Source organism: Lynx rufus, unplaced genomic scaffold, assembly GCF_022079265.1.
Source record: "Lynx rufus isolate CCGP_SWC_20201006 ecotype Redwood Valley unplaced genomic scaffold, mLynRuf1.p SCAF_15, whole genome shotgun sequence".
Taxonomy (NCBI): domain Eukaryota; kingdom Metazoa; phylum Chordata; class Mammalia; order Carnivora; family Felidae; genus Lynx; species Lynx rufus.
Genome location: NW_025814829.1, coordinates 62,558,557 through 62,584,413, shown reverse-complemented (window position 1 = coordinate 62,584,413; position 25,857 = coordinate 62,558,557). Strand labels below are relative to the sequence as shown.

The window sequence follows — 25,857 nt, the reverse complement described above, 5'->3', positions numbered from 1 at the left end:
GTCCCCAAGAGAATGAAAACATAGATAATATCCAAGGAAAACACTCATAGGAAGGGCAATTAGGATTTTGTGAAAGTTTTGTTTCAATGACAGATATGTATCTAGGCTTTACAAAGTAAAATATGTTTTTTCTGTAGGACATTCTCAAAAAAAGACTTAGAAAAAAAGACAACTCAAGAAATAGGCATTGGCTATTGAAATGACAACTTCTTAGTACCATCCAGGGCAGTGTCTAACCGTAAAAATTAAGAGCTACTGGATTTTTTAAAAAGCTGAGATACTATGTGTGTTTATAATAAGATATAAAAGCACATTTCCACAATTTTTTTACTTTGTAATATTTAATAATGTTAATTATTAATAATTATTTTTTTAAATGTTTATTTTTGAGGGAGCCTAAGTGGGGGAGGGACAGAAAAGAAGAGGGAGGAAGACACAGATACTGAAGCAGGCTCCAGGCTCTGAGCTGTCAGCACAGAGCCCGACGCGGGGCTTGAACCCACGAACGGTGAGATCATGACCTGAACTGAAGTTGGATGCTTAACCGACTGAGCCACCCAGGTGCCCCTAAGTTTTTATTATTTTTAAGTAATCTCTGCACCCATTGGGGCTCAGACTTAATAAGCCAGACATCAGGAGTCCCACGCTCCACCGACTGAGCCAGCCCTATCATAGAAGTCTTTGTAAAATGAGTCAAGATTATTATTCTGTCACGATGTGGCTTTGGTATTTCAACCTGGTACTTAGCAACATCAATATTATTCAATTCATTAAATTTTTGTTAGGAAGAGGTAGTTTTCATGATCTCAGGTATCCTTGGGGAGGGTGTGTTTCTATCCCTGGCTCCTTTCCTAGCTCTTCTTCAGCGTTCTGACATTCGCAGGCTGGCCTGGGACTTGGGTGGGTGAGGGAGAGATCAGGAAAGAGCACAGTGCTTGGAGTCAGAACACTTAGCTGATCAACCTCGGGTGAGTTGTGTAACTTTGCTGCCCTGTAGTCATTCCGTCTTGTAAGTACATACAGAAAATGACCTCAGCCTACCTGTTGAGTTGTTGTGGTAGTCAAACAAGGTAACAAATATAGCAAACGTTTGGGAAAATGCTGTCAAAAGATTTCAAAATGGATTTAAAAAATTTTTATTTGTCTTTCTTTATTTTTGAGAGAGACAAAGCATGAGTGGGGGAGGGGTAGAGAGAGAGGGAGACACAGAATCCGAAGCAGGCTCCGGGCTCTGAGCTGTCAGCACAGAGCCGACCGGGGACTCAAACCCGCAAACCACGAGATCGTGACCTGAGCCAAAGTCAGATGCTTAACTGATGAGCCACCCATGCACCCCTCAAAATAGATCTTAAGCCCGCCATCATTTCAAAAAGGATTTGAGGCAACTAAGTGCCAAGATGTAAGATGGTTTTCCTGTTCTTACCAGTCCTGAGCCGTAGACCCTGTGGTCACTCTCCCATGCGACTGTGTTCCCGTGCCCTCGGCCCCCAGGCAGGCAGCTCCTTATCGTCGGTCCTCAGTGAGGGGGAGTTTCTGACACCTGCTCGCTAGCGAAGGCAAGCTAACCTGGCAGTCCTACCCGCTGTTCGCTCCGGTTCCGCGCTCCCCTGTTTCCTCTGCAAACATCTCCTCCTGCCGTGAGCCTGCAGGGCGCACCTGTAAGCGGCAGGGGGTGGGCGCGTTGAGCGGCCCTGAGTGCAAAGGACCTAAGAGCAAAGACAGGCTCCTGCATTGCCACGGGAACCCTCACGCTCAAAAGCGAACAGGCGGAAGCGTTCATGTCCCTCAGCCGGAAACAGGCCTTTCCCGTGCTGTTCCCGAGACCCATGGGGTGTAAATCAGGGCGTCCCAGGAAAGTTTCCGAAGCACCCAAATCCACCCAGGAAACTAGACGCGTTCTTTTCCAACCACACAAGTGGGATAGACCGCTTGGAGCCGCCTGCATGGACTTTGGCAGCAGGTCGCGTTGAAAAACCACTTACAACACCAAGCCTTGTGTGCAAAGCTATTCCCTGAAGCGCCGTGTGCAAAAGCAAAAAGAATGTGGTAATAGCTGTGCTGATCTGAAAGTATCAGGATACGTACGCTATTAAGGAAAAAATGCATGTAGCAAAACTGCGTAATCTGCTTCCTTTTAGGGCGCCTGGGGGGCTCCATCGGTTGAGCATCCGACTCAGGTCTTGAGATTGAGCCCTGCAACAGGCCCCGCACCGAGCGTGAGTCTGCTTGAGATTCTCTCTCGCTCTCTCTCTGCCCCTCCCCCACGCACACTTGCAATCTCTCTCTCTCTCACAAAAAAAGAAAAAAAATGTTCTTTTAGTAAACAAGTCAACATACGTGCATACATCATTTTTCCAGTAGGATAGAAAAGCCTAACCTTTTGTTCTGTTTTTTAAATTTATTTGTTAGCAATATGCATTTATTATATTAATAATATATTTATTTACCAATAAATTAATAACACTTATTAATAAATATAATAATACTCATCAATAAATATTGCCAGCGCGGAGCCCAGTGTGGGGCTCGAACTCACAAATGGCGAGATCATAACCAAGAGTCGGACGCTTTACTGACTGAGCCACACAGGCTCCCCAAGAAAAGCCTAAACCTTTGGGTGGAAGGACTCCAGCGGTGGGAAGGCACTATTTTTCCCATCTGATCCTTCGGTGTTTGCATTTTCTAACTATGAGTATTTTTTTAAGTGTCATTTGGATTTTGCTTTCTTTTGTGTGTGTGTGTTAATGTATGCTTTTAAGGTACTCATGTGTTTTAAAATACCCTCAAAAACCATCAAAATATTCACGACAATTTAGTCATAATGAAAACATGCCGGATAAAGCAGTGTTGTGCATATTTAATTGACATGAAATCTATACATTCCTTACTCCTCCTTTTCTTTTTTTTTTTTATTAAATTTTTTTTTCAACGTTTTTTTATTTATTTTTGGGACAGAGAGAGACAGAGCATGAACGGGGGAGGGGCAGAGAGAGAGGGAGACACAGAATCGGAACCAGGCTCCAGGCTCCGAGCCATCAGCCCAGAGCCCGACGCGGGGCTCGAACTCACGGACCATGAGATCGTGACCTGGCTGAAGTCGGATGCTTAACCGACTGCGCCACCCAGGCGCCCCCTTACTCCTCCTTTTCATCACCTTGTCTTCTGTGTGCCCAGACTGCTAACTGAATGTACACACCCCTTTCTCTCATTTGGTTAAATTCATCTGGGGAATAAAGGGCAAAAAGACACTCCTATTTATTAACTTTGAAAAGTAGCTAAATAATTCACGGCCCCTGGAGTCTGCATGGTAGACAGCAAGCCCTTTGGGCAGCATTCCTCATTCTCAGTGTCATATGTGCTGTTTGTTCACTTCTCTGGCATTATGATCATTAAAGAACAGTCCATGGTAAAACACAATTAATGATTGTTAACAAGAAACAAGTTCGAATTAAGAGACAATATGTTTTCACAATGTACACACAGTGTCTAATGGCTAGACTTTTAACATTTTTTAACGTTTATGTATTGTTGAGAGAGACAGAGACGGCAGGAGCAGGGCAGGGGCAGAGAGAGAGGGAGAGAGGGAATCCTAAGCAGGCTCCATATGGCCAGCCAGCGCAGAGCCCAATGCAGGACTTGAACTCACAAAGCCGTGAGATCATGACCCGGCTGAAACCAGGAGTCAGACACTTAATCGACTGAGCCCCCCAGGCGCCCCTAACGGCTACACTTTTAAAAATTAAAAATTTTAATGTTTTAATTCCCAGGACCTCTCCGGTTAATTATTCTTATTTTGAAATTATTCTCTCTACTAATACTAAGCGTGTAGACAGATGTGAAACATTAAAATAGCGTCAATAATTTTAGAAAGTTGTTTGAAGGAGCCCAGGGATGCCGGTCATTAACGACGAGAGAGTGCAAGCAGCTCTCAGCTCCGATTTGGGGTGAGTGGAGTGGCAGTGTCTGAGTCCAGACTGGCAGTGCACGGACTTGCAGCCTCCTTATTTAGCGCGAGTCGGGTTTGCATTGTCGCCCGAAGGAGCAGCCTTTCTGTATACGTTTCTGAAACCTAAGGCTGTCCACTTTCCTGGTAGACCTCTGACCTCTTACCTCGGAATATCTTTCTCTCTCCCCAAATTATTGACAACTGTTGTTTGGTGACAGATGGAAATAGCTGGAAATAGATGGGTTCGTAAAGTTTAGCCACAGAGTTTCAACAACACTGTTTTATTTATTTATTTGTTTGTTTGTTTATTTATTTATTTATTTATTGTTTATTTTTGAGAGACACGGAGAGACAGAGCATGAGCAGGGGAGGGACAGAGAGAGAGACACACACAGAATCGGAAGCAGGCTCCAGGCTCTGAGCTGTCAGCACAGATTCCGATACGGGACTCGAACCCATGAACCGTAAATAATAACCTGAGCCAAAGTTGGACAGTCAACCAACAGAGCCCGCCCAGGTGCCCCTTAACAACACTGTTCTTTTCCTTCGGTTTCCAAGGAGCCTCACTTCTCGTTCTCTCTGTCCATGGCTTCTGTAGTGATAGGATAACACGAGGAGCCAACACCAAGCATTGTTTTGAGCGCTCTACACAAACTGTACTATTTTAATCTCATCGGCCTTGGGAGGCATGTACATTACCTGCATTTTACAGGTGATAGACCAAAGCACTGGCAATTTGGGGCCATGTAGCTGGTGTTGGGGAGAGCTGGGCGTACAGGCTTCAGAGCTGTGTGCTCCCCCCCTACGCTCTTCAGAGATGCCTGGTATTAGTCAGAAAAGCATCCACTGTTGAGGTCTCTGGGGGTCAAGAGAAAAATGGAACAGTCCCATAAATTCATTTTTTAACCTTGCCCTTTTTGTGTATATGAAACCTTGGCCTCTTCCCTTTGAAGCCGTCACTGTTTCATTAGCCTGATTAATAGATAAGTGAGCCTCTTGGGGCGGGCGGTAAAAGGTGGTCCTTCCTCCAGGAGCCACCACAGGGAGAGCTCATTTCTCCGAGAAGGCCTTGTCGACATGGCCTGTTGCCCAGAAGGGGAGCAAACTAAGCTAGGTGCAACCTGGAGATTTGCTTATCAAGTCAGTGGCCTTCACTGCCAAGTGGTGAGTGAGGGCCAGAAGGAAGGACTAGACCTGGAGGGCTTCCTGGGAGACACGCTGGGTCAGGAGGCCTCAGTCATGTTATTTTTGTAACCACCTGAGTCTTTTCTCGTGAAGCGTTTGTTTCCCGACTGTGAAAGCCCACACCAGTCCAGGATCCCAGACTTGTTTTATACAAGAATTCCTAGTTGATGACTTTACACCGGGAGAGGCTGGACAGCACAGGCTTACTGTCTGGGCATAAGACAGAAAGAGTTAGCTCAGGAAGGCTGTGGGAGCCTCCGTTAAGAGTCTTCCGTTCCAGGGAGGGCACCCGGGCTGCTAAGAGACCTTCCGACGACGGCATATCCCTCAGAGCGTACAGATCAATGACTACTCTTCTGTAAATATTTTCTATTTAACTGCTTCTCTGAGAGTAGACGTTTCCTGTGCTGCTCAGTGTGCAGATGTGGCGTGGGCCCCTCTGTTTCAGATACCCCGCTCGATAAGGAGGGAATGGCCAAGTTGACTTCCTGCGGTCCCTGTAGCCTGAGGGTTCAGTGTTCATGGTTTCCATTGTCACTGCACGATATGATTTGATTATGTCGGGGCCGGGTGGAAGAGAGGAGTCATGGATAGCCCCAAAGCATAACACCTTGGCTGTGCAATAGCTTTAAAAAGCTATTTTTACAAATACAATAAGCTATTGTATTAAAAAAAATACAATCTTGTTATTATACAAGATTGTAAACGTACACAAAAGTGCAACAGTACAGGTGACCCTTGAACGACACAGCTTTCAACTGCGCAAGTCCGCTGAGATACGGATTTTCTTCGATACGCTGAGCCCAGTCCTGTGAACGTATTTTCTCTTTCTTACGATTTTCTTAACGCTTTCTTTTCTCCAGCTTGCTTTTTTGTAAGAATACAGTATATAATGCATATAAAAATGTGTTAATTGCCTATTGACATTATTGGCAAGGCTTCCAGCCAATGGTAGGCTATTAACAGCTAAGTTTTCAGGGAGTCAGAAGTTACACGTGGATTTTTGGCTGCGGAGGGGAGTCAGTGCTCCTGCCCTCCACGTTCAAGGGCCACCTGTGCAGCAATCCCCAGGTGCTTACTGTCCAGCAATACTGGCCAGTAACTCATCTATTCTTGTTTTACTGTCCTCCCTCGTCGGTTATTACTGAAGCATATCTAAGGTATTATTTTATTTATAATGTACATATTTATACTTCAGTAGGTAGCTCTAAACGATAAGAACTCTCCTTTTTCTTTAAATGTTTATTGATTTTGAGAGAGCGAGTTCATACTTACGTGTACACGAGCGGGAGTGGGGGGCCCAAGGGAGAGGGAGGGAGGGAGAGAGAGAGAGAGAGAGAGAGAGAGAGAGAATCCCGAGCAGGCTCCGCACTGTCAGCACAGAGCCCAACGCAGGGCTCAGTCCCACAAACCACGAGATCATGACCTGAGCCGAAATCAAGAGCTGGACGCTGAACCGACTGCACCCCCCCCCCCCCCCGGCGCCCCAAGACCTCGCTGCAACATCATCACGTCACCCAAACACCGGAACAACGTCTTCATTATCATCAAATATGCAGTTGATGGCCGAATTCTCACAAACACTTTCTCAACAGTTGCCTTGTGTGAAACAGAATCCAGTCAGGTCTCCACATTAAATTTGCTTGATAGATTTCTCAAGTCTCTTGCTTTTTTAGGAAACATGTTTATGAAAGCGTCCTAAATAGAGAAGAGCACATAAATCCTTAAGTGTGCAGCTCACTGGATTCTTTCCTGGGAGGCCCCTACCCCTGCCACGAAAGCAAACATTGCCCGGCCTGAGCAGCGTCTTACCGTCGTTTTAATTTGCATTTTTCTGATGACTAATCATGTTGAGCCCTTTTAAAATAGTTGTTCTTTTTTTGGGGGGGGGGTGTGCCATGGGATATTCTCTTTTATGAAGCGCCTTTTCAAGTCTTCTGCGTCTCCCTCCTTTTAACATTGTGTTTCCTCTTTCTCATTGATCTGTGGAATTCTTTATGGATTGTGAGTGTGAGTGTTTTGTTGGACCCACGTCCTGCAAATTCCTTCTCCCGCTGTGTGGTTTGCTTTCAGTCTCTTAATGGTGTCTCGACGAGCAGAAGTTCTTAATGAAATCCGATTCATCAATTGCTCCCCTTATGGTTCGTGCTTGTTGTGTCCTACTTCAGAAGTCATTCCCCGTCCTCAAGGGCACGGAGATACTCTTCTCAGATGGACTCTGCAAGCTTCAGAGGTATCCTTTACCTGCCCTGGATACGTCCACACTCCTCGACTTTTTGTTTTAAAGTTCATTTACTTATGTAACCTCTCCACCCAACGTGGGGCTGGAAGTCGTGACCCTGAGACCAACAGTCACACGCTCTCACATCTGAGCCAGCCAGACGCCCCTAGAGTTTAGCTTTGTGACTGGTGTGAGGTAGGATCAAGGCTCATTAGTTTTTCCGTGTTTACATCCGGAGGGTCCAAAGACCATGCCTTCCTCTCTGCCCCGCAGTATGGTGTCATCACCATGAATTAGAGACTGGCACACGTGTGCGTCTGTTTCTAAACCCTCTTGGTTCTGTTGGTCGGTTCACGTATCTTTGCGCCTTTGCTGGCCAAAGTTTGTGCTAATACAGTACTGACTTAGCTGCTGTAATCGTATGATAAGTCTTGCCATCTGACAGAGTAAATCTTTCAACTGTGTTTTTCTTCTTCAAGATTTCCTTGGTTCTCTTGGTCCTGTGCATTTCAGAGAAAAAAAAAATGGAGTCATCCTGTCAGTTTCCACCAAAAATCGCCAAGATTTTGACTGGAATCGAATACGATCCGTAGATCAATTTGGGAAAAGCGAATATGTTCGCGGCATTGAACCTTTGTGCCCAGGAACACGGCATGCTGTCCCATTTATATAGGTCTTCTTTCGTTTTTCTTGGTAATGTCTCTGGATTCCCTGGGCAGGTTTTGCACCTCTTTTATCAGTAAGATTGATTCCTGTGCGCCGGACGGGTGTTTTTGATGTTAATGTGAATGGGTATCATGTTTAAAATTTCATTTTCCTCTCCCTGTCCTAATGTTAAGATTGCTGACAGGTAGCTCATCGTCCAAGATAAGTTAAAAGTCCATATCAGAACTATTGTTTTAGTCTTGAACTTAGCATGTTTTTACAGCTTATCCTCGTTTTCCACTTACACATAATGTAACAATGCAACCGGGCTTTCATTCTTCCAAAGGACCGGACTCAACCCTCCCTTTGGAAGACTCCAGAAACCTGTTTAGGTGAGGAGCGAGGGATTCTCCTGGGAAGAGCCCATCCAGGCTGGCCCCACTTGACCCTGTCCCCGAGGGAGGGAGACCGTGTGTGTCTGTCACTCACTTGTCTCCTGGCCCGGAAGACTCTGACTGCGGTGAGTCCTGGGAGGACGGCGTGAGAAGGGAGGGCTGTGGGGATAAACCGTCAAGAACATTCTAATGATAATTTCAGAAAACAGTGGACGCCATCTCTCCTGCTCTGTCGGCCCCGTTGGTGGCGTGTTGCAAAAGGAGGGCACTGCCCCTGAGCTGGCAGCAGGATGCCCGCAGCTTGGGCTCCCTGTCTCAGGACTTAGCGAGGCTTCCCCAGGGCTGGGAGGGGCGGCCGTGGGAACAACAGCGAACATTTGCTGGGCCCTCACCGTGGGCTTCGTTCATTTAATCACCGCATTATTTTACCGCATTGTTTTCGAGACGGAGGCACAGAGAGGCTAGGCAACTTGCCCGGGTCACACAGCTCCCACATGGCAAAGCCAGGATTCAACCAAGCAGCCAGGTACCAGAGCCCACGCTTTCCGAATTGTGCATTTGTTCTCGTGGTGGCAGCTCGTGGTGGGGGGGGGTGGGGGGGGAGAGGGCGGGGCAGGGGGGCAGGACAGAAGGAATAAAGTGGGGTCCTTGCAGAGCACTGGGCCAGCCAGCCGGCTGTACCCGCTCTTCAGCCCCTGTGAGGTATCCCTTGGGGCCTGTGAGAACTGTCTTGGGGAGGGGGCTGCTCTCGAGGATTCTGGGGCCTGAGTTAGCCAGGAGGGCAGGAGAAGGGCAGCAGGTGAGGCAGTCGTGGTTTGCTGCTTAGATTCACAGCCGTGAGAGACAGGGCAAGGTTTGTTCTTTAATTTTCTCCCCTTAAAACTTCCTCGGAGTGAGTGGAGCCATGGCTTCTGGTCTGTTCTTTCTCGGAGGTGACAGGCGCGTCTATATTTAGACCAATAGTCATGCTTCTGTGGCGGTGGCCCAGCGTGTGCCTCCAAGAACGGCCGCGCTGAAATCCTAACACGCGGATCTTCACGAGCAGATAAATCAGCCATGTCGTGGGCTGGACGTGCACCCATCAGAGGGACCTGTCACCGACGGTGGCCGAGGGCCGAAGATAACTGGCTGGGCAGGCGGCCCTGAGGCGGCCTCACATGAGCCGGCCACTCTGGCCTGGCCGCCTCTCGACCCCCACGCGCGAGGCCACACAGACCACAGCCCCGTCCTGTCCGTCACCTCCCGCACGTTGAGTGTCACTGAGTCCCACTGATCGCACCCTTTTAACAGCTTCCAGTCTGTGACCACTCCTCCTTCTCTGTTGCTGCTGGGGGCTGACATCCAGGCGTTTTCAGGCCCAGAGGGGACAGTGACCCACGTGCTCTGCTCTGTTCTCTTCTCGTGGCCTTCACTGCCACCCAAACTATCTTTGTAAGTCAAAACCCATCATGTCACCTCCCTACTTAAAAATACCTCAATGGGGCGCCTGGGTGGCGCAGTCGGTTAAGCGTCCGACTTCAGCTCAGGTCACGATCTCGCGGTCCGTGGGTTCGAGCCCCGCGTCAGGCTCTGGGCTGATGGCTCGGAGCCTGGAGCCTGCTTCAGATTCTGTGTCTCCCTCTCTCTCTGACCCTTCCCCGTTCATGCTCTGTCTCTCTCTGTCCCAAAAATAAATAAAAAACGTTGAAAAAAAAATTAAAAAAAAAAAATACCTCAATGGCTCCTGCCTCTCAGAGGATTGAAATCCAGCACACGGGGACTGGTGTGCAAGGCTCTCTTAAGACCTGGCACGTGCCCCCCCTTCCAGGCTGCACTGGCCTGTGCCCCCACCCCATCCAGGCCTCACACCCCTCACGGCTTCACGCGGGGCTCCTCTGGAACCTGCGGTCTGTTCCCAGACGTGCTGCTTGGCCGTGATGCTCCCCGACAAGGTGCCTTCCCCGTCACCCCTCTGTCTCCTTTGCCCATTTGGCCACTTCTGACCTTTCCTGACACTGTCCTCACATTCCCATCGAGCAGACAGCTGCACACACTTCCATGAGCTTCTCTTGCACCACACTGGTTTGGGTAAATGTCCGTCTTCCCTGGAGGACTCTGGAGTCCTCGTTGCCTTATTCCCAGCGCACCATCGGCCCTTCGCAGGGATGGCCTCCTCTGCCCTCCTCCCTCATCCAACTGTCCGTCCGCTCGTTCAGCTGGCGCTCTCCAGCACTGGCCGTGTGCAAGGCCCTGTTGTAGCGGCTAGAAACAGTCCGTGAACAAGACACAGAATGCCCACGTCCACGGAGCTTGCATGCTAGTGAGAGAAGACAGGCAAGAAAGAAACACACAGGAAGTAAATGAGGGGGTGTGAAGTGCCAGGCAGGGAATCAGGGTAGGGTCACGTGACAGAATGCAGGGTGGGGGGATGCTTGGAGTTGGAGGGCCGGGGAGGGCCCCTCTGAGGGGCTCCCCGGAGGCCGAGACCTCTGTGAGCCACCTTCGTGAAGATCAGGGTTGGGAGCATTCCAGGCCGAGGCAACAGATAACACAAAGCCTCGGGGTGACAACAAGGTGACTTAGAATGAGCCCTGGTTACCTGAAGCCAGGCCGGTCATAGGGTGCGGTGAAGAAAATGCGTCTGAGAGATAGAAGTGGAGAGAGAGAGAGAGAGAGCAGGGGTGGGGGGGGGGTGGGGGGATGGGAGAGCAGAGGTGGGGAGAGAGAGAGTTGGGTGGTGAGAGAGAGCGGGGGGGGGGGTGTGGAGAGAGTGGAGGGGAGAGAGAGAGAGATCGCAGGGGGGCGGGGAGCGGGTAAAGCTGGTTTTGGAGTCAAAGGTGGCTCATTCTTTGGAGCAGGAGCAACCTGGACACTGACCAGCAGTGGCCGAACGGCGTTCACAGCTGACACAGGAGCACTAGGTGCCGAGTCTCCCCCGCCCGACCCCACGTCCCCCGCGTCATGAGGGCCTGTGGGTAGGAGCTGCTCACTGAGGACTCGCTTGGCTTTCTACTCTTCTTGGAGCCTTTGTTTCGCCCGAGGCACACGGTTCATACAACCACAGGAATGTGAAATGCTGCTGTTGTTAACCTGTGCGGCAGGAGGCCCTGAGCTCACCCCTGTCACTGTCCTGCAGCCTCGTGTGTTCTAACCCCCTGCCCCTGCACGCAGCATGTGCGATCCCATGTGTGCCCGCTCATGCACGTGCGGGGCCGTGGCCGAGGGTTATGTAACGAGAGCCTCTCTGAGCACACTTGGCCCCTGCGGACGGCCCCGGTGTGGCAACCACAGGCCTCACCACAGGTAGGCTGAGCGTGAACTTGAAAAGCAGGAGTCGCGGCTCCAAACAGCCTGTCGGCCCGCTTTATTTTCTGACTCAAAATGTTCCCTTGAGACACTGGGTTTAGGTTCAAAAAAGACCCACGCTCGTTCCGTCCCCCAGAGAGGTGCTCCCCACCGCAGTCGCGATCTGGAGATCGCAGGCCGTCCTCCCCTGTGGGTGGGTGGCTCTCTTACCCGAAAAAGTGTTCACATCCCTGTGTCTGATTAACCAAGCAGCCTGGCCACACCAAGGCCACGTCTACACAGTGTGATAGACCCTGCTACAGCACAGTGATCTATTTTGGGGGGTTTTCTCCTATTAATTATGTTCCCCGTTGTTCTTGTGGGAAGTGACCATCTAGAAAATGTATTGAACTCTGCAGTGTGGTCATTTAGTATTGAAAGGAATCTGGGCCTCTAAACTTTTCAGACAAGGTGACCGTGACTGACATGCGTGATGGCAAGGCGTCTTGCCCAGGTGTCCTGGCGAGGCCTGATAGTCATACATTCCTGACTTTGAGGGCAGTTCTGTTCCCAGTGACTTCCTTTAGTCATCGAAGGTGGGGCTGGCAAAGTGGTGACCTGAGTTTGTTCTTTTTTTTTTTTTTTAACTTTCTGTATTCATTTTGAGAGAGAGAGAGAGGGGAGGAGCCAGCACAAGTGGGGGAGGGGCAGAGAGAGAGAGAGAGAGAGAGAGAGAGAGAGAGGAAGAGAATCCCAAGCAGGCTCTGTGCTGTCAGCACAGAGCCCAACATGGGGCTCGAACTCATGAACCATGAGGTCATGACCTGAGCCAAAACCAAGAGTTGGACGCTCAACCGGCTGAGCCACCCAGGCACCCCCTGTTTTTTTTTTTTAAAGCTAATAGTCCTTATTTATTTATTTATTTATTAATTTTTTTTTTTTCAACGTTTATTTATTTTTGGGACAGAGAGAGACAGAGCATGAACGGGGGAGGGGCAGAGAGAGAGGGAGACACAGAATCGGAAACAGGCTCCAGGCTCTGAGCAGTCAGCACAGAGCCCGACGCGGGGCTCGAACTCACGGACCGCGAGATCGTGACCTGGCTGAAGTCGGACGCTTAACCGACTGCGCCACCCAGGCGCCCCTATTTATTTATTTTTAAACACACTTTTTTAATGTTTATTTATTTTTGAGAGAGAGAGAGACAGAGCTCAAGCAGGGGAGGGACAGAGAGAGACAGAACATGAACACTACATTATTCAGAGAAATAAATTGCAAGTAAGCACCTCCCAAAACACACCACCCTCACAGCTTCCTGAACAAAAGTCGCCATGCTTTACGTATCCAGGACGCAAACGGCCCCTTGGACGGGCTCATTTCTACTTGTGAACTTTTCTCTGGTCTCTGCTTCTAGCTTCCTTCAACCCCACCGACTAAGATTTCTTCTGTGAAGCCAGGAGGCTCCATACAGGTTATAAATAATTTGGCTATATTGTGCTGAGCATAATTGAAATGTCATGAGCCATCTAGAGAGCAGGGGAACCAGTTCTCGCTTGCTTCTATTGGCTTAGTCTGTTTACTCCTCTGGTGCCTGTCACGGAAGCTTGGGCTGGGAGACCTGGTGAGGAATGTTTCCTCCTCCGGGGTTTCGACGGGCCCAGCTCTTTGTCATGGCCTCAGAAGCTGCGTGGCTACGGGTAAGGAAGGCTGCCCTTCTGGAGGGATAATTATGGTCCGTGACCTCTGAGCTTTTAGCTTGACCTTACCCTGCACCCAAACTCTGCGCCCAAACTCAGGTGTGACTCAGGAAGTCATCTGTTTTTGTGCGTTCACATTGATGATTTCCTTCCCCCTTTTATGGAAGGGGATCAGCCTCGGGTACCGGTGAGGAGACGAGATTCTGAATCAGGCCTTTTGCCTGGCCGGGTGCAGGGCTTGGAGGAGTGTCTGTGCAGGGAGGTTTAAGTGGAGGGAGGAGTCATGGTCATTAGGGTACCATATGCCTGGAAAACCAAGCACGGCCGCCCACCTCCTCTCTGACTCACCCTCCCAAAACGTGATTAAACTGGAGGGGCGTGTGGCAAGCAGGTATTTGATTCAGCGAGGTGGGCGGGGCCTGAATTCCATCCTTTCCCACCCTCGACACCCCATGGTTTTGTTTTGTTTTTTTTCAGAGACCTAGAAGCTTGGGGATCTCGTGAGACACTGACCTGTGGCATCTGTCTGGGCCTTAGTGTAACCCTGTCACATGAGTGGCCTCATGAAGGAGACTAGACTATTCATGGGCTTGGGAGGCTCGTTGACTTACCAGGAATCCAGTGGGTCGAGGATGATCCAGGAGGGGAGGCTTCCTTGAGGTAGGCAAACCCAGAGCAAATTAGGGTGGTGCTCGATGGCCCCTTCCCTTGGCTCTGTCTGTCCCTCCTCAGGGACAGTGTTCCCTCTGAAATGATCACGGGAGTAGTCTGGTTAGCATTATGAGAGATTTTTTCAATTCCGTACCTCTGATATCATGTGTAATAGGAGAATGGAGAACAAAACACCTCCACGGCCAGACCAGTGTTGGCCACATCAAAGCAACGATGATTGTACCAGTCGTGGCACATTAACGTGGATCCCACTCTAAACGTTGCTCTGTCCTTTCTTATTTTTAAATGAATCATTTGGCTTGAATATGACGCTTGAGACATCGAGCATAAAATGCATGGTCGCATTTGAATATGAACACTACCTATGTTTTAACGATAATTGCCGCTTTTATTACGTGTATGGCAACAGGTGTATTATTTTAAATTACACACATGACATGTAAGGTGTAGAGTGACTTAAATAGTTACTGTTGCTTCACGTGGCCTGTGTGGGACGGACCAGTTTAGACGATGAGGCCATTCCAATCACAGAAAAAGGTCACCTTCATCTGCCTGTCAGAATGCGTGGAGATCACGAATCTGGAGTCATATTTAGACGTCAGTGATGTGGTACAGGGAGTGTCGAGCTCTCCCCTTACCCCCACCCCCTCCCACAAGCTTGGCATCCTTATAGGTGGTAAAGTTTCACCCGTGAGAAGCCCCAGTGTGCAGTGGGTCTGGACCCGAGGCCAGAAGTGGGGTGTGGTCCAGGGACCTCTTCCTTTTGGAGACTCTACAGATGTGCTGTTTGCCTGGAGCCACGGTCGTTGTGCCCCCCACCCCCACCCCGACCTCCTTGTTGTAATGGGCTGGCTCTGGTCACCCCGGAATCGCCCTGGGCGCTGCCCGTGAGCTGAGCCCCCCAAGCCTGCTGGACAGTGCCAGGCCCGGCTGGACGCGACTCTGTGTGCAGAACTTTACCCGTGCAGGAGGGGTGGCCGAGCCCGCCTCTGTGTGCCCTGCGGTGCTCACCTCTCCGCTGGCCTCTGGCTGGGGAAGGGAGACGGCCCAGGCCATCCTCACGCTTCCCCAGAGAACCCGGCCGCGCTCGCATGGCTTCTCCAAGGATCAGAGGCTACCCAGTGAAGGGGAATCTGTGGCCTGAGAATTTAAGGGGTTTGCAGCTCCCCTTACTCCCCCCACCCAACGCCGTAGTAGACAAAATTCGCACCAAAGGGCCGAGCACTGCCAGGGGGGTCTTGCCACCCTTCCTGGTGCTCCCCTGCCCCGGGCTCTGGGAGCATTGTTGGTGGCTCTGACACCTGGTGGCCATCCCAGGAACTGCTCCTGGGGAAGGGCCCACCCTCCTCCCCCCACCCGCCCAACCCCGGCCCTTGCTAGTAATTTTAATGTAGGATGTACTTTATAAGTGAGTTATTGTTAATCAAATTGCTTATAAGTTACATTCTTGCAAATACATTCAACAGAAGGTATCTGGACAGAATACGTACGTACTGAGGCACCAGCCCCGTATAGGGCCTGCCGGCAGGTGCGGGGGTGGGAAGGGGAAAGAGAGGCTTTTTTAATCTTATAGCTTTAGTTCCCTCTGAGATCTGTTGTGCACAGAAGGGGTGAATTACGTGACATTGTAGCTGAAGTACCAGCTAAGGCAGGATGCCCAGAGCGCAGGATGTTCCCTCCGGGGCTCCTGCCCCCCTCGTTCCGCATTCAGGCACCTTTAGTCCCTTCATGCGTTTTGAGGGAGCACCGTGCGCCTGGCACTCGCTCACCGGCCCGCTGCTGAGGGGAGGCTGGTCCTGGAGCTTGTGGTAGCTCCTCGGGGCACAGGAGGGAAGGCAGCAGCCCCTGCCAGGCTGCCCCCCTCCGAGGGGCTCCAGGTGGAGAGCCAAGCCCGCGCTCAGGTCCCTGCCGCCTCGCAGGTGTGAGGCCCCAGGAGCACCTTTCACCGGGCGAGCGAGGCAGATTCTCCCAGGTTCCAACTCGGAGCAGGGCTCGGGTGGGGGTGGCCTGCCTCCGGCAGGAGAGCCGGGTCTGATGAAAGCGGCCACCTTCTCTGTGCTTCTCGCCGTCCGATACCCGTGTTTCCTGCCCCTGCTTGACCGTGCCCTTCACTCAGCTCACCATGAACCTGTCACCTGTCTCTCCGCTTTGCATTCTCATGCCCCTCTTCCCTCTTACCACCCCCCCCCCCCGCCGTCAGCCTCGGTAAACAGAAGATATTTCTGGGGCGCCTGGGTGGTTTAGTCGGCTGCACGTCCGACTTCGGCTCCGGTCGTGATCTCGCTGTTCGTGAGTTCAAGAACCCTGGGCAGCTAAGCAGGCTTGGGGAACGTGCAAGATGTTCAGAGTCCCCGGTGCCGAGTTCGGTCCTCGTGGGGAGAGGTCCCTGGAGGGTGGGACCTGAACACAGCAGTGAACTCCTTTGCAGCCGTTGGTCTTTAAGAAAGGCTGTTGGTCTTTAAACCCAGGCGTTTCAGCTCCGGACATCAGCCCTTTTGTGCCCCCGAGGGTCAGGACAGCACGCGTGTTATCCCGGGATCGGTTCCTGCATCCACCGACTTTCTGGCTCCAAACAGCCGGGCGCCTGACCTGCCGGCCATCGCCCTCTCCCTGCTCGGGGCAGCTCCGTCCTTACCTCCCGGAACAGTCAGAGCACCTCCCTTTGCCCTTTCCCCTTCCCGTGGCTGCTGACCACATTCCAGGTCTGTAGCAGCCACCATGTCAGCCCGAGGACGGGGGCCACACGCCGAGGACCACGGCAGAAGGCTGACCCTGGATGACCTCACAGACCTGCCAACACAGCCCGCGACTACGAACTTCTGGTCTCCAGGAAGTGAAGGTCAGGCTCGTGGGCCCGTGTTACCCGAAGCCAGACTTACAGATGGGGACCCTCAGTGGCACCCACCCGTTTTCCTGTTCTCACCCAGACCACGGCACGGGGCCACTGCTCTCATAAAGAACAGAAATCACACAACTCAGATCTCTGGTAAGACTCTGTGCGCACAGCAAAATGGATCTGTTGGTGCCGTCGTTCTTGGAATTACTGAATTTTGAGTGTTGTTGCCGTGGAGGTGGGGTGGGTGGGGTGGAGCTGGGCTTCCATAAATGCACAGAAGGATCTTTGTTTAAATGTTCAATTTATTTTTGAGAGGGCATGCACGGGGGAAAGGCAGAGAGAGAGGGAGACACAGAATCCGAAGCAGCACAGAGCCCGACGTGGGGCTTGAACTCACGAACAACAAGATCATGACCTGAACTGAAGTCGGATGTTTCACCGACTGAGCCACCCAGGGGCACCCATCACTGTACGTTTTAAACAAAAGATGTGTAATACAGACTTACCTCTGAGTCATTATACGTTTTGGAGGGTAGATGTTTTCATAGCCAGTACGACTCTTACCCCTTTCCTTCCGTGGGGAGATCATCGTGCCAGTGTTCCATGGAACAATATCTGCACAGAAGGGGCTCCTGCTGTCCTGGTCCCATGTGCAACTCGAGACCACAAGTAAAAGAGATGTCACGAATTCACATATATGTCTGTTTTTGACCGTATACTTTTCCTCGCACGTATGTGCCTTCCAGAATAACCGTATAAATCATTTCTTCTTTCGGTTTTCATAGTTTTTAATTTTTAAAACATTTCTCAAGATTTTAGTGAACATACCATAAAATTCACCCACTTACGTGTACAGTTCAGTGGTTTTTAGTACATTCACGGAGCTGTGCACCAGCACTGCTCTCTTAAATTTAGAACATTCAACCCAGAAGAAACTGTGTTTTGCCAGTTAATAGTCATTCCCTGTTTTCCTCCTCCCCTGGTGGCTCTTACCCACTAATAATCCATGTTTGGTCTCTCTTATTTACTTACTGTGGACATCCCATGTCAATGAAATCATATCGTATGTGGTCCTTTGGGACTGGCTTCTTTTACTCCGTGTGGTGTTTTCAAGGTTCATCGTGTTGTAGCGTGGATCCATACTTCGCCCCCTTTGTCTTTTCAAACAGTCTTTATTTTGTAGAGCAGTTTTAGGTTCACAGCAAAATTGAGTGGTGAGTACAGAGAGTTCTGGTGCAGCCCTTACCCCACACAGGCACAGCCTCCCCCACCGCCAGCACCCCACACCAGATGGTGCATTCGTTCCGATCTGTCCACCCGTGTTGACACGTTGTTATCACCCATCGACAGCGTCCCTAAGGATTTGCTCCTGGTGCTCGACGTTCTATGTTGGTTTTTCCTTTTTCTGTTTTTTACTGGAGTGTAGTTGACACACAATGTTCCTTCTATGGGTTTTAACAGATTATAATGACATGTACCCACCGTTACAGTATCATTCAGAATAGTTCCATGTCACAGACTTTGAGTCTGGAGTTCTCTCTTGTCCAGCAAGGGAGAAGACGCAGAATTGAATATGAGAGAGGCTAATGACCGGGAGGAGACAAGAGCTCCGAGTAAGGGTCCTTGCTCCGTATTTAGTAGGATCAGAAGACTTACGAACAATGGTGATGGACGTGCAGAAAGAGACAATAAAACGGTGAACATTAACTCGCGTGTGAGAGAAAGGGGGTTTCGAAGATATGTGGTGTTAGGGGTTTGGGTCAATACAAAACAAAATCCCGACGCAGGGCAGATGGCTGTTTATGGCAGGCACGAGGCACGTCTGTTTATCTTAACTTGTCTAGGGGATAAGACGGACTGAGCATGCTACCTCAGGGTCTACAAGGCACCTTTATTTTGCTAACTAGCTCAGATCTGGGCAATTTCACCCTGCTGTGCAGTCTGTAGCCCTGTTTACCTGTTCACCTATTGCGGACCTTGCATTCTGTGGAAGCAGCTTTCTGATCTTGTACTATGCTGGGGGCACTTTTGCTCTGTTTACCTAATCCTAGGTGCTTTAGTCCTAAACCCTGTTAACCCATTGGTGCAAACTCAGGGAATTGCTAAACTTATTCCCCACAGTTCCACGGCCCTAAAAATCCCCTGTGCTCTGCTTATCTTTGTAAAGAGCTGCCCAACTGTTTTACAAGGTGGTCGGACCATCTTATGTTTCCACCAACGTGTGGGACTTCCAGTTTCTCTCTCTGTCACCTTCCCAGCACTCGGGATGGTCAGTCTTTTCAGTTTTAGCCATTTCGATAGGTGCGAGGTGGGCTCTTGCCGTGGCTTTGGTGTGCATCCCCCGATGAGTCCTTCTGTTTGCTTGTTTTCCATCTGTGTGTTTTCTTTGAGGAAGTACCTGTTCAAATGCTTTGCCCGTTTAAAAGATTGTGTTGTTGGGGCGCCTGGGTGGCCAGTTGGTTAAGTGTCTGACTCTTGGTTTCGGTTCAAGTCATGATCTCACTGTTTGTGAGTTTGAGCCCTGAGTCGGGCTCAGAGCTTGCTTGGGATTCTCTCTCTCTCCCTCTCTCTCTCTGCCCTTCCTCTCGCTCTCATTCTCTCTCTGTCTCTCAAACTAAATACACTTTAAAAATGTGTTGTTTTCTCGTTATTAGTATTTCAGAGTTTTTTTATGTAGTGCGAATACAAATCCTTTATCCGATACACGTTTTAAAGGTTTTCTCTCAGTTTACAAGTCATCTTCATTCTCTTAGGAGCTAAATTTAAGATTTTGACTAAGTGCACTTTATCAATTTTTCTTTTGTGGGGTCACGTTTTTTGGTGTTCTAAGTAATCTTTGCCTGCCTCCAAATCACATGATTTTTCTCCAACATTTTTTTCTAGAAGTTGTACCATTTTTGGTTGTGCATTTAGACCTATCACTCCATGTTGCATATGGCGCCAGGTATGAACTGGAGGCCATTGTGTTTGTGTGTGGGTATCCAGTCATCCCAGCCCTGCCCTTTCTCCACTGACTACTTGGGCAGCTTTGTCAAAAAGTAGTTGTCCATATATGTGAGGTCTATTTCCGGGTTCCCTGTTGTGTCCCCTTCCTCTGTGTGCTTATTTACACCAAATCACACTTTTCAATTCTTGTAGCCTTTATACAAATCTTGAAGTCAGGTAGTTTGAGTTCTCCAACTGTATTTTGTTTCGTAGCGATTTTGGCTATTCTAAGCTCTTCACGTGTTCGTTTAAATGTTAAAATCACCTTGCTAATTTCTGCAAGATCCACCTGGGATCTTCGCTGGCATTGCACCGAATCTATAGAACGATTTGGGGAGAGTCAACGTCTTAGCAATATTGAGTTCTCAGATTCGAGGAAGATGTATATTTCTCCACCCTTTAAAAAGCTCTTCTTTAATTTTCTTTAGCAATGTTTTGTAGTTTTCAGTGTAGCTGTTTGCATACCTTTTGCCATATTTATCCTAATTTTCTTTTTTTGTTTGTTTTGATGCTGTTATAAATAGTATTATTTTGAAAAATTTCAGTTTCTGATTTTGTGTTGTGAGTATACAGAAATACAATTGACCTGTTATATTGATCTTATGTTCTTATTAAACTTACTAAACTCACTAGTTCTGGTAGCTTTTTTGTAGATTCCATCACATTTTCTACTTGGATGATGATATTGTTTGGGGCTAAGGGCAACTTTATGTTTTCCTTTCCAACCTCGATGCCTTTTATTTCTTTTTCTTGCTTGATTGCACTGGCTAGAGCCTCTAGTACACTGTGGAACAGAAGTAATGAGAATGGATGTCCTCATGTTGTTCCTGATCTTGGGGGGAATTATTCAGTTCTTCCCCACTAACTATGATGTTAGCTATAGACTTTTCAAAAAAATTTGTTTCAATGTTTATTAATTTTTGAGAGACAGAGACAGAGTGTGAGTAGGAAAGGGGCAGAGGGAGGGAGACACAGAATCTGAAGCAGGCTCTAGGCTCTGAGCTGTCAGCGTGGGACTTGAACTCACGAACCATGAGATCATGACCTGAGCCAAAGTCGGATGCTTAACTCACTGAGCCACCCAGGTGCCCCAGCTACAGGCTTTTCATAATGCTCTTTATCAGGTTGAAGAAGTTTCCTTCTATTCCTAGTTTGTTGAGTCTTTTTGTCACGAAAAAGTGTTGCATTTTATCAAATGCTTTTTCTGCATTAGAGATGATCACATGGTGTTTCTTATGAATTTGTTAATAGAATGACTGACATTGTTTTTCAAATGTTAAACTGAGGCTGCATTCTTGGGATAAACCATGCTTAGTCATAATGTATTACTCTTTTAAAATTTTTATGTTTTTTGTTTTTTGTTTTTTGTTTTTTTAGAGACAGAGTGAGTACAAGTAGGGGAGGGGCAGAGGGAGAGGAAGAGAGAGAGAATCCCAAGCAGGCTCCATGCCCAGCACAGAGCCCAATGTGGGGCTTGATCTCAAGACTGTGAGATCATGACCTGAGCCAATATCAAGAGTTGGGCGCTTAACCAACTGTATTACCCCTGTATTACCCTTTTAATAATTGTTGGATTCCATTTACTGAAATTTATTTAAGAATTTTGTATCCATGTTCATGAGGATATTGGTCTGTGGTTTTTTCTCTTATAATGTTTTTTGGCCTTGGTATCAGAGCAGTGCTAGCTCATAGAGTGAAGTGGGAATTATTTACTCTTCTTCAATTTTCTGGAAGACTCTGTAGAGTTGGTGTTACTTTTTCCTTAAATACTTGGTAGAATTCACTATCTGGGCTAGGAGCTTTCTTTGTGGAAGGATTTAAACCTTAATTAATTTAATTTAATGCCTTTAACAGAAATAGTTCTATTCAAGGGGCACCTGGGTGGCTCAGTCGGTTAGGCGTCCAACTTCGGCTCAGGTCATGATCTCGCAATTTATGACTTTGAGCCCTGCCTTGGGCTTTGTGCTGACAGCTCTGAGCCTGGAACCTGCTTCAGATTTTGTGTCTCCTTCTCTCTCTGCCCCTCCCCCACTTGTGCTCTCTATCAAAAATAAATAAAATATTAAAAAAAATTAAAGAAAGTCTATTCAAGTTATTTATTTCTTCTTGAGTGAGCTTTCGTAGTTTGCATCTTTCAAACAATGTTTTATCTAAGTTGTCAAATTTATAAGCATAAAGTTGTTTATAATATTCTCTTGTTATCCTGTTAGTATCTGTAAAGTCTGTAGTGATGTCACTTACTTCTGTCATTCCTGATATTGGTAATTTGTCTCTTCTCTCTTTTTTCCTAATCAGTCTGTCTAGAAGTGTATTAATTTTATTGATCTTTTCAAAGAACCACCTTTAGATTTCATTTATTCTGTATGTTGTTTTTCTGTTTTCTATTTCATCGATTTTCTCTTTGATCTTTGTTATTTCCTATGTTCTGCTTACTTTGGTTTCATTTATTCTTCTTTTTCTAGTTTCATATCATAGGTCCTGAGGTCATTGATTTGAGACCTTTCTTTTATTCTAATAGGCAATTAGTGCTGTAAATTTCCCTATAAGAATTGCTTTAGTAGAATCCCACAAACTCTGATAGGTTGTATTTTCATTTTCATGTCATGAAAAGTACTTTCTAATTTTCCTTTTGATTTATCCTTTGACCCATGGGTTATTTAGAGATGTGTTATTTAATTTCCAAATATTTTGAGATTTTTCCAGATATCTTTCTGTTATTCCTAATTTAATTCCATGTGATTACAGAACATACTTTGTATGAGTTAAGCCCTTTTACATTTATTGAGATAAGTTTTATGGCCCAGAATATGATCCATCTTGATAAATGTTCCATGTGTACTTGAAGAGTGTGCATTTTGCTTTTGTTGGACACAGTTATTATTTATCTGATTACATTTTTAAAAGTTTATTTTATTTAGTTTGAGAGAGACCGTGTGAGTGAGTGACCAGGAGATGGGCAGAGAGAGAGGGAGGGAAAGAGTCTCAGTAGGCTCCCACTATCAGCACAGACTGATGCGGGGCTTGATCTCACAAACAGTGAGATCATGACCTGAGCCAAAATCAAGAGTTGGACGCTTAACCGACTGACCGAACCACTCAGGTGCCCCTCATATGATTACATTTAAATTTATCATCAGAGCACCTGGGTGGCTCAATTGGTTGAGCGTCCGACTTCGGCTCAAGTCATGATCTTGTGGTTCGTGGGTTTGAGCCCCGCATCGGGCTCTGTGCTGACAGCTCAGAGCCTGGAGCCAGCTTCACATTCCATGTCTCCCTCTCTGTCTGCCCCTCCCCTGCTTGTGTGCATTCTCTTTCTCTCTCGAAAATAAATAAAAAACATTAAAAAATTTGGTTATGTGAAATATTAAAAAAATAAATTTATCATTTATATTTGTTTTCTATTAGTTTCATCTGTTCTTTATTCCCTTTTTCCTCTCTTGCTGCCTTCTTTTGGATTTGAATATTTTTTGTGTTTCCATCTTATCTTTTTTATTTGTTTGTTTATTTATTTTTGAGAGAGAGAGAGCATGAGCAGGGGAGGGGCAGAGAGAGGGAGACAAAGAATCCAAAGCAGGCTCCAGGCTCTGAACTGTCAGCACAGACCCCGACGTGGGTCTTGAACCCACAAGCCATGAGATCATGACCTGAGCTGAAGTTGGATGCTTAACCGACTGAGTCACCCAGGTGCCCCTCCATTTTATCTTCTTTGTTGGCTTGTTAGTTGTATCTCTTCACCTTGATGTTTTAGTGGTTACGTTGGGGTTTTAGGGTCACGGTATTGTCTTTAACTCGTCAGTCTGCCGTCAGGTTACATTCTGCCACTGGAGGTGTAGTGTGAGAGCCCGTGGAGTCTACCTTTGTTTCTCTCCTCCTGGTTTCTATGCCATTGCTGTCATATCTTTTACTTATATATTTGCTATAGTACGTAAGAAACCCTAGGCTATATTGTTGTTTTGTAAATAGTAAGTTTCTCATTCTCTTTAACTTTTTCTTTTGAAATGATTATAGATCCACAGGAAGTGGCAGAGAAATGTATAGGAAGGTCCGGTGTCCCCTTCAGCCGCCTCCTTCAATGTTGATCTCTTGTGTAACCATAGGACTGCATTAAAACTAGGAAATTGGCACTGATACAACCCAGAGTTTATGCAGATTTCCTCAGCTCTACATGTATTCATTTGCGTGTGCACGGATGTGTGTATGTATGTATCTGTGCAGTTTTACTTTATGCGTGGCTTCCTGTAATTGCCACCGCAAGTGAGATACAGTGTCTCTCATCACCACAAGGCTCCCCTGTACCTTCGTAGCCACTCTGCCCCCCTTCCTCCAATCCATGACCTCCGGCAACCACTAATCTGTTGTCCATTTCGTATTCTAGTCATCTCAGGAATGTTATGTAAATGGAATCGTTTACATGGTATCGTGCAATATATAGCCTTTTGCTTTCCCTGGAGGCCAGCCCAAGATCTCATTGTACCAAGAATTTGTGCCTTTTGATCTCTCAGTAGTACTCCTTGGTGTGGATGTCCCACAATGTATTTAATTATTTATACATTGAAGGACATTTGTGTTGAGTCTAGTTTTTGGCTATTGCAAATAAAGTTGCTATGGACATTCACGTATAGGTTTTTGAGTGTATGCAGGTTTTGATTTGCCTGGGATAAATACCCAACAGTGCTAAGGCTGGGTTGCACGGTAAGTGCATTTTTAGTTTGAGAAGAAAATGCCAAATTATTTTCCAGAGTGGCTGTAGCCTTTTATATTCCTCCCAGCAATCTCTGGGTGATCTAGTCTTTCCACATTCTTGCCAGCACTGAGATTTTTTGTTTTGTGGCTTTAACGTGCATTTCCCTGGTTGTTGATTTTTGACATTGGGTCATTTGGTTATTTTCCACCTGTATATTCACTTCATTGACATGTCCTTAACCAACTTTCTAACCGTATTGTGTGCTTTTCTGCTATTGAGTTTTGAGAGTTCTTTATATATTCTAGACACCGAGTCCTTTGGTAGATGGGTGGTTTGCAAAGATTTTGTTCCAGTCTGTAATCTGTCTTTTTGTTTTCTCAACAGGTTCTCTCACAGAGCAAACATTTTTAATTTTTAAGAGGTCTAATTTGTCAAGTTTTCCTTTTTACGGATATTATTAACGTCAGATCTAAGCACTCTTCCTAGTTGAACATCTTCAAGATTTTCTCCTGTGTTGTTTTTTCTTCATAATTTCATAGTTTTACATTTTACATTTGAATCGATGCATTTTGAGTTAATTTTTGTAAACGGTGGAAGGCTGCGGTTGGGGTTCATTTTTTTTTTTTTTTTTTTGCCAATTTTTTATCAGCAGTTTTCAGCATAGATATGATGTGCCTTGAAATGGCTTTCTTCATGTTGCAAGTGCTGGGGTTTATGGGACTTCTCATATCTGTGGCTTTACAGTTTCCATGCAATTTGGAAAAATTTCAACTACTGTTTCTTCAAATATTGTTTTATGTCCCTATGCCTCGTACCCTTGGGGGATTCCCATTACATGTATATGAGGCTGCTTGACATTGGCCCACAGCTCACCGAGGATTTTATTTCTTTAAATTCTTTTTTTTTTCTCTTTCTGTTTACTTTTGAGTAGCTTCTATTGCTATGTCTCAAATTCACTAACCTTTTCTTTTGCAATATCTACTTTGCCATTGATTCTATCTGACCTAATTTTTGTTTCAGATAATGTAGTTTTTGTTTCTAGAAGTTTTTTTTTTTTTTTTAAGGAGTTGTTTAGGTGTTGGCTGGTATTTTATTTTATTTTACTTTATTTTTTCAGCTTTATTAAAGTATGATTGACAAAAAAAATGGTAAGATATTTATTTTTAAAAATTTTTTCTTTGTTTAATTTTAGAGAGAGCGGGAGCAAGGTAGAGGGGAAGAGGGAGAAACAAAGAGAATTCCAAGCAGTCTCCACACTGTCAGCGCAGAGCCCCGTTCGGAACTCGAACCCACAACCTTGGGATCACGAGCTGAGCCGAAACCGAGA

General features: G+C 47.2%; 1 long non-coding RNA gene across 1 annotated transcript; it reads left to right on the top strand.

The window, feature by feature from the left end:
• The first annotated feature begins 8,348 nt into the window (after window positions 1–8,348).
• LOC124510490 (uncharacterized) lies at window positions 8,349–25,757 on the top strand. Its single transcript, XR_006961708.1, has 3 exons — window positions 8,349–8,517; window positions 13,831–14,013; window positions 25,723–25,757. It is a non-coding gene; the product is annotated as an uncharacterized LOC124510490 (long non-coding RNA).
• Window positions 25,758–25,857: the final 100 nt, after the last annotated feature.